General features: G+C 33.2%; 1 pseudogene; it reads left to right on the plus strand.

Moving 5' to 3' along the window:
* The first annotated feature begins 2,240 nt into the window (after window positions 1–2,240).
* Window positions 2,241–2,359, plus strand: LOC112470850 (annotated as a pseudogene).
* Window positions 2,360–8,484: the final 6,125 nt, after the last annotated feature.

The following is an 8,484-nucleotide window of genomic DNA, read 5'->3' on the forward strand; positions in this document are numbered from 1 at the left end:
CACTTGAGTAACATTGTATGACGGCCGACCCTAAAGAAAATGAGATGTGCCTCCCACAAGACAAGAGCTGAACACAAACACTATTAAATAATGTTTAAATAGAAGTCAGTGCACTATCTGGACTGTAAATCGACGCATGCTTTCTATGTTCCCAAACTTAATTTTCCTGACATGGCCCCTGTGCCAGTTTCACTTGTGTTGAGTCCTAAAAATTACATGATTTTTAAGTACTCTGTCCCCTTTAAGCATCTGGGAGCTTATCACAGGGTTAACTCTACTTTAAAAAACTATAACTCAAAATAAGACTAGCCTGGCCAGATTCAAGTACTTGGTTGCAGCTGTTTTTCTCATGCATAGCAGAAGCACCGCATCCCTCAGGTAAAACTTGAGGTTTCTGGTATTTTTCATTATCTGATAAAAGGAAAATGAACTGCAAGTTCTTGTTCCTTATATTATCAAATACAGCTTTTGAAGATGGCCTGTACTTGCCTATGGAGTGCCTTTCCTCTCTCCCCACCCCATCTCCTCCCTCCTCTCTGTGGAACAAGCAGTAAGAAAACAAATCTCAACTGCTCAATTTGTAACATTTTTTCCCATGATGCAGTCTATCATTATTTGGATGACTAAAAGCTTTAATTATTTACTTTTGGGAGTCCCTGAAACCCATGTCATCACAAATACTGAAGAATTTTCTGGGAAAGGTTTGAAACACTTCCAGTTAAACTCTTGACTTAATATCTCAAGAAGGAAAAAAAAATAATGTTTCTACCACATATTTTATTAAACCCTTTAGGTCATTTTACAAGAGAGGAAATACCAATTAACGTATAATTTAGCAGAACAAAATATTATCCCATTTCAACCAGTACCCACTTCCTTGAAGTTTATTCAAGCATTAATAACCATTTAATGCAATTTAACTACACTGAGGTATCCATTACATTAATATAATATATCCATCAGGAAATTAGAGTTTTGTTTCCATGAATTTTGTATTACAAGAAGGTCTTTATAATTTTATTCTGCATTTTATGATGCTTAATTTCAACTCTTCAGTCTGTTATAGTGTGAGATGATCAAAATGTTCCTAATGTTAAAATATTACAATGACTTGATTTATTGAGCCACAAATCACAAATAATTTTTTTATATACATATTGTTAACATATTTGAGAATTTAAACCACTAGATGTGTCAGGATCATCAAATCTCACTAGAAATGTAACAATGTGAATATGTCTTTGAGAACTGATCATTGACAATGACCCTTTTAAAGCATACGTATTGGGAAAGCAATATTTTCAATGGTCTGGAGCCTATACAGTGTTTTCGACGATAAGTTATATTACCTGTGTGGACATTATATTACTAGATATATTCTTTCATGATTTAACTCAAGAAGTATCTGATCTTGGAACTTTAGTTATGTGTCAGTATGCAAGGAAAAATGTAACCACATGATAGTTTATGTCAGAATAATATTTAGAGGACCTGAAAGGTCTTCCAATGGACACCCTTTTTCTTACAGTGACTTCTTAGCTAAAAAAACTTGATCAAAGCAACTTTGGCTACTTCGTATCAGGACTGGAGCACAGGGCTCTGGGTATGTCCAGGTTAAAGTATCTCCTTCAACCCAGTGCGGTTCCATCTAGTTAGCGAATAAACATGTAAACAGCAATGGAAGACACAATCTATGCTTTGGACTATCAGGAGGATTTGAGGAGATATTCCATCAGATACCTGGACACTTTACAACCTCTCTCCATACCAAGACAGCATAGAAACAAAGTATATTTTCGAGGGTTCACCCTATTTCTATGTAGAAAGGGTGTGAACTCATATGGATTACATTTGTCTTTTCAAGTAAAATTTGAATCTTTATCTCAGAATTTTTATTCTTTTTTCCTATTATAATAAACTATTCACCTTTTCTTTATTATACAGCATTAACTTAAAAGGTATCTGCAAAGAGAAGATTTTCAAAATAATAGTCAGCAAGGAAAAATAAAAGTGGAGAAAGCTCTTAAAATCTTGCTAAGTGAATTTTGAAGTCATAATTTGGTCAATTCATAAAAAGTTTATTACTCAGAATGTCATAAATGTGTTTACATAGGGAAAGTGGATATAAACCCAGGCAGATAGCCTATGAATCTCAGCAAGGTAGAACAACTATATGGGAAAATCCTATCCTTATCTGCTCCAAAATTTAGACACTATCTAAAAAACCAGAATAATTTCCTGTCTACGGCCATGACACCCTGAATGTATTCAATCTCATCTGATCTTGGAAGCTAAGTAGGGTCAGGCCTGGTTAGTATTTGGATGGGAGACTACCTAGGAACACCAGGTACTACAGGCATTTAAAAAAAAAGTTCACAAAAAAACCACAATAATTTCTTAAGTTTTCCTGCTTACATTTCCTAATTGATTCAATTAAGGAGTTTACTCATAAGCACTGTTCTGAATGCTAGAAAGCAAACAAAAGTAAAAAAGATAAATTGATTTTCCCAGTGATTTTTAGCTAAGTGTTATATGGCCTAAGCTATCTGTTCCTACTCCATCTTTGTTATCTATATGCCTTGTAATGAAATAAAGTGAGATCATAAACATATGTTGTTTGGCTCTATTTATCTTACTGATTCAACAGTTAGGATGAGGTCCTTAAGGAGCAATGCTTCAGTGAGAATAGATCAATAGCTTTAAATTCAACCACCAGGGGTTTCTTGACAAGTCGTGAGGGCAGATGAGAATAAAGGGAGGTAGCCAAGTATTTACTTCGCAGAGAAATGGATCTTGAAAAGGACTTTTGATTCAAGGTGAGTCCAGTCTGGTTTTGTCATGTTTTCCCTACTGTTTTATATCTCCTTTCCTTGCTTCTTTCCCCTCTTCCCATTCTCATATCTAGCTTTAGGTGTATAAATCTAGAATTTCTTCCCTTGTTTTTCTTTTTTAATCTGTATCTATCAAACCTATAAGCAAACTTCCATATCCATTCATTCAGTAAACATTTATCAGGCACTTGCTATGTGACAAATCTTGTGCTGTGCTTATCTTCTGACCCTTGCACCTTTTCTTGGTCTCCTGGCTTCCCACAATCCTGTGGATGTGCTAGAATGCTAATATTAGATCTATACTGACCAAACTTCTTGTCTGGGATTCCAGGAACTCAGAGGCTGTGTATGACCCAGAACGTCCAACATCAAAATTATTCCTCACATTTTATCAATTTCCTAGTTGTACAGATGTTAATCTTAGTGAAGATTAAAAACAAAAATTGTTACTTATTCATTCAGAATAAGATGTGAATGACATAAAAAGTCCTTATCAAGGATATTTGCATTTAAAAATTAAAAAGTAATTATCTCATCATTTTTAAATGAATCTTTAATTGGTGAATTATTATGATATTAGAGATTATCTCCTGTCCACTTACCTGTCAAATACTGGATCCCTCTTCTACATTTTAAAATCTGTCTTCTCTGTTAATGTTTAAGGTCAAACTTGACCTACTAAGTCAGTCATTCTGACTGGTGACTCAAAATTGACGAATTGATTCCTAATTTATCTAATTATCTTGCATTGGGATAGGAAATAATGAACTTTGATAGGAGATAATAAAAATAAATACCAGAATTGTTTCTTGTACAGAAAACAAGAAACAATGGAAAATAAACACAAACGTAAAAAAAATTGGTCATATTACTGAAAAAATAGTCATGAGAGGACATTTTTGAGGATGTAGTGAACAGCCCGTATGACTATATGCCAGTGAAAAAGAATACTAAATTCTGTGACGTGAGCATTACTGACATATAGTTATTGGAATGCATTGATATGTATTTAATACTTTTTATTTTGGTATCTCAGAAAGCTAATGATTCTGAAAACAATTATTTTTTACTTACCAAACAAAATATTAATAATTTTGTATCCACCAATAGAATAACCGGGTACATAGGTAATAACAAACCAACACTCGAATCCATATTCATACAAATCAGTGGAGAATCAACTGACTTCCTAAGTCTTATAGATGATCAAATTGTCTTTAAAAAATTTAAAATAAAGAGATTTACCAGTAAAATGTTATCTTTAAAAAATAAAATGCATGCAATTTCAAGAGGCAGCAATAGAGATTTCATATTTAATTTGATTAGCCTATTTAGATTTAATATTTCGAACAAAAGTTAATGTTGAGATTCCCTTCCTCTATGATGTAAAACATTATAGTTGTAGTTTAAATTGTATGAATTCCATCCTGTCCTAATTAAACAACACAATTATATCCTGAAAAAAAATTTAAAATAGCAGTGATACTATATCCCTTTAGATATTTAACTTTTTACCCTAATAAATACTAGCTTACAAAATCGTTAACTAAATTCTTAAGTCATTTTTACAAAACAACTTTTATTCTCTGAGTGCTTACAATGTACCCAGAACTGTGGAAGCTACAATCAACAAATGAGGTCATTGTATGTGAAAGAGTTATTACAATTTCCAGTTTCCAGGATCAAACATGCAGCTCCAAAGAAGTACAATTGTTTCCCTTAGGTAGCTAATGTGATAAAACACAGACTCTAACAATTCACATCTTGGTCTAACTGATTCTGCAGCTTGTGTACTTTCTATCAAACCATACAACTGGAAAATTTGATATTTCTGGCTCTTGAAAATTTGGTTCTATCTTTATTTTACTTCTAATATATATATTTTTTCAATGTAAATCATGACTGCACACATAGGCAAGCTACTTTTTATGAAATTGTATAAACATAAATATGAAACATTGAACACAGAATGGATTTTCTATCGGTTGAAATCATTACAAATACAGGTGTTTGGGATTTATGCTTTTTGAAAACAGATAAGCGAGAGGAGGTTCTTAATTTATCTATAATATTGTTTAGTAAATGAGTACGTGTTTATTTTCTAATCATGTTTTTGATAATAAAAATTTTAGGTGAGAAAATCTAATGAAAAAACTATCACAATTTACAATTGCCAGGCATAGATCCTTTCATAATATATTTTAGCTTGAAAATGATCTTTTATGGCAAAAGCAATTGACCTCGTAATCTAATTGTAACAAGCTATTAAGTTGAAAAGTAATCTCAGAAATGCAAGATACTGTCTGCTCATACTTCCCCTACTTTTCCATTAAGTGAGAGGATACTTATTCTATAAGCTTTAGCAACTTCCACTTAGACCTCTTACCACTTTTTTAGTGTATTTCACAGTTGTGCCCTTAATTTGTGTAATTTATTATTGTTTTCTGCTTTCTAGTTCTTGTAACTAGAAGATAAGTAACTGGGTAACAAAGGCTGTGCCTCATCCACATTAATCCTGTGTGGACGACAATTTCCGTAGTGTTGAACAAGCTAGTTAACTAATCTTAATATTTCTAGCTGTAGTGAAACTTGTGGGAATATGGGCTCTCTTGTGCACTTTCAGTGAGAATGTAAATTGATATGACATTTCTGGAGGATGATTATCATTATGTATCAAAATAGAAAACATCTAGTCTTTTCAACCTAGGGAAGCATGGTTGAAGTAATACATTTATTTTCAATGTCTCCTTTCCTATCTGTAACTTTTTTAGGAAAATTAAGTAAAGTACTTTATTGTTTGAAATCATTTCACTGTACAAATTTTCTTCTCAATTGACAGAGAAGACTGTGATAATTCTCAAGGATTTGTGATCATTTCTGTGATATTTAATTTGTGAATTAAAGAGGATTTATAAGATAAGCCAACTTGGCCTAACATGTCCTGTAACACTTTTCTTAGGGCTTTTCTCTGTGCATCATTTTCCCCATACCGCAATCACTTCATTTCCCCTTTTGCCATTTTTTTTCAATTGTCTAAATCCCATTATTTCTTGTTTTAGCTTAAATGCAACATTTTATGGGAAACTCCTAATCTTAAAAATGCTAAGTGTTTTTTTTTTTAATCTCAAAGCCCGATATATTTCATCCCACCATTTATTTACATTGTCATATCTGTATGTCCAAGAATGCCTGCCAAGTTATATACACTTAGCAAATGTCCATTAAATTAATGAACAAATGATTGCGTGAATGGATGAATAAACTGATGTGTTTGGACCCATGATATAGAATAATTCTAAGTATTTAAAAATTTCAACATAAAAATTTACCAGCCACTGTAGTAATATTTTTTTTATAGTAGAATGTCTTCATTTCATTGAAGGATTATTAAAACAACAACAACAACAACAACAACAACAACAACAAAGAAAAATCTAATTTGATATTGTCTTACTATAATTTGTACATCAAAGTATGATCCAAATACTTACAATCATTACCCTCTCAGGAAGTATGATATGGAGCTCTATAAATAACAAATGTGGGCCAGCCAGTAGAGAGAATAGAACTGAGAACGAACTATTCTGTGATCTCTACATTCCTTATTTCCATATTCCATTACAGTCCAAACTAGCTTGGATTTATTCCTTAAGAACACTGTACAAGTAGCATGATTGTTAAGGGAAATACCTTGGATCATTTCAGCAAAAAAAAAGGAAACATTTTCTCTCTTCCACCCTTTTTACCCTACTAAGAATTCTTTAATAGCTAATAGTCTCATAAATATTCAGAAAAGATAAAAAAGGTAAGAAATCAGCTGTATGAGAGAAAGTTTATTTTGTCCATTCGATTTGCTCTTTATTTGTTGTACATTTTGAAAAGAATTGTTTCTGCTTTTCTCAAAAAAGAATCTAAGATTCCACATTGCAAAATAATAGTCTATCTATCTATCTATATATGTATGTATATAGTTTTCAAACAACAAATTGTACTCATCTCATCTGATCATTAGCCAATTAATTTAAATGACTTTAGCTCTATTCAGATTCTTAGTGTTCATTTCATCCACCACCTAAATATACAAGTGGGAAAACTGAATTACAAAGAGGATTATTTTGTGTCTTCTGCAAGTAATGAAGATAAGTACCTGACAAAAATGACACCAGAAACTATATTTCTCACGCCCAGTCCAGGACTCCCAACCCCCTCAAATCACCTCCCTCTTCAATCAGTGTGTTACCTTAAAGTGTTGTTAATAACATTTTAGACCTTAGACTGAAAATGTCAGCATGGTAATTACTTATTCCTGAACTCATTCTCATAAAAGCTCACAAGTTGAAAAATAACATTTTACAATTTTTATTATATCTATTTGCCAAAAATGACACACAGCAGTAACCAAAACACACACACACACTACTGACCAAGTTCTTGTCTAAAAAAAAAACTAGAAAAAAATATCAATTATTTGGCATAAATATGTCCTATGACTTTCCCATGCCAACTCCCTCCCCCTGTAAGATTAATCGTATGACAAATGACATGAGATGGCCTTATGAAATTTTGTGTGGAGCAATTTTTACTGCTAATGGAAATTATAAATAATATGTGCCTTTCGTCAACTGCATTCTTTAGTAATCTAATTGTATCAAGCTAATGAGACCTGGGTTAGGAAATGTTCTGAGGTTCCCATGCCCCAGGTCAGAGAATGCTGAAAACATCCCGGAGCAGATGTGCTCTGTCTCATGAGAATGGCAGCTGAAGCACTTGGTCACTCCACAGAGCTCTGGCTGAGCAGGGGCCTATGTGCTTGACCTTCTGCTAGAGGTAAAGATCTTTCCTGTTGGTTAGCTACAAAACTGAAGAGGGAGGGAGGGTGGGCAGAGGGAGGTAAAATTCCCCTTCTCACTCCCTGTCCTTCAACCTTTTCTTTTATTAACTGTGGAAGATTCTCCCCATTTTCTTCCCAGGGGAAATGGCTGTAAATGTTGCCTTTTCAGAACTAGCACATGTTGGCATCTGTGTGTGCTAAAGAGGGACAGAGGGCCAAGGAATGGTTGCATGAGAATGAAAACACCTCTTTTTTCCATTTCTCCAAATCAATATTGTTTACTCTACATTTACAAAGGTTGATGCAACATCACTTCAGGCTGTTATAGACTTAAACTGCTTTAAAAACGATTTTATGTATGGTTGGATGAGAAGCGTTTAAATAAAAAATTCTAACATACTCCAAAGTAGCATATGCTGTGAACTCCCAACCTTGAGGTTAGGAAGTCTGTGCTGCAGAGCTGAGATATAATTACCTGCATCTTCTGAATAATGTCATGTAAGGGCAAGACAACCTTAGGAGTTGATTCTAATATTTGGTCAATTTCCAAAAAAAATACAATAGGAGATTTTTTCCCTCTTTGTTTTTAAAATTTCTCCATTTCAATGCAGCTAGTAAATATTTTTCTTGCTCTATTTTTTTGTCTATTTTTTAACTGAAGCACAACTAACCCCACTCTCTCCGATCCTTTCCCAATTCCATGTATCCCATGAGTATACATACACACACATCTGTGTTCTTTTTCTTCTTTTGACTCAAAAGATCACTGATTCTGATATAGAGAAGAGGCATGAGAACTAAATATTAAATCAAGTTATATTC

This window comes from Pteropus alecto, unplaced genomic scaffold (genome assembly GCF_000325575.1).
Source record: "Pteropus alecto unplaced genomic scaffold, ASM32557v1 scaffold3, whole genome shotgun sequence".
Classification (NCBI taxonomy): domain Eukaryota; kingdom Metazoa; phylum Chordata; class Mammalia; order Chiroptera; family Pteropodidae; genus Pteropus; species Pteropus alecto.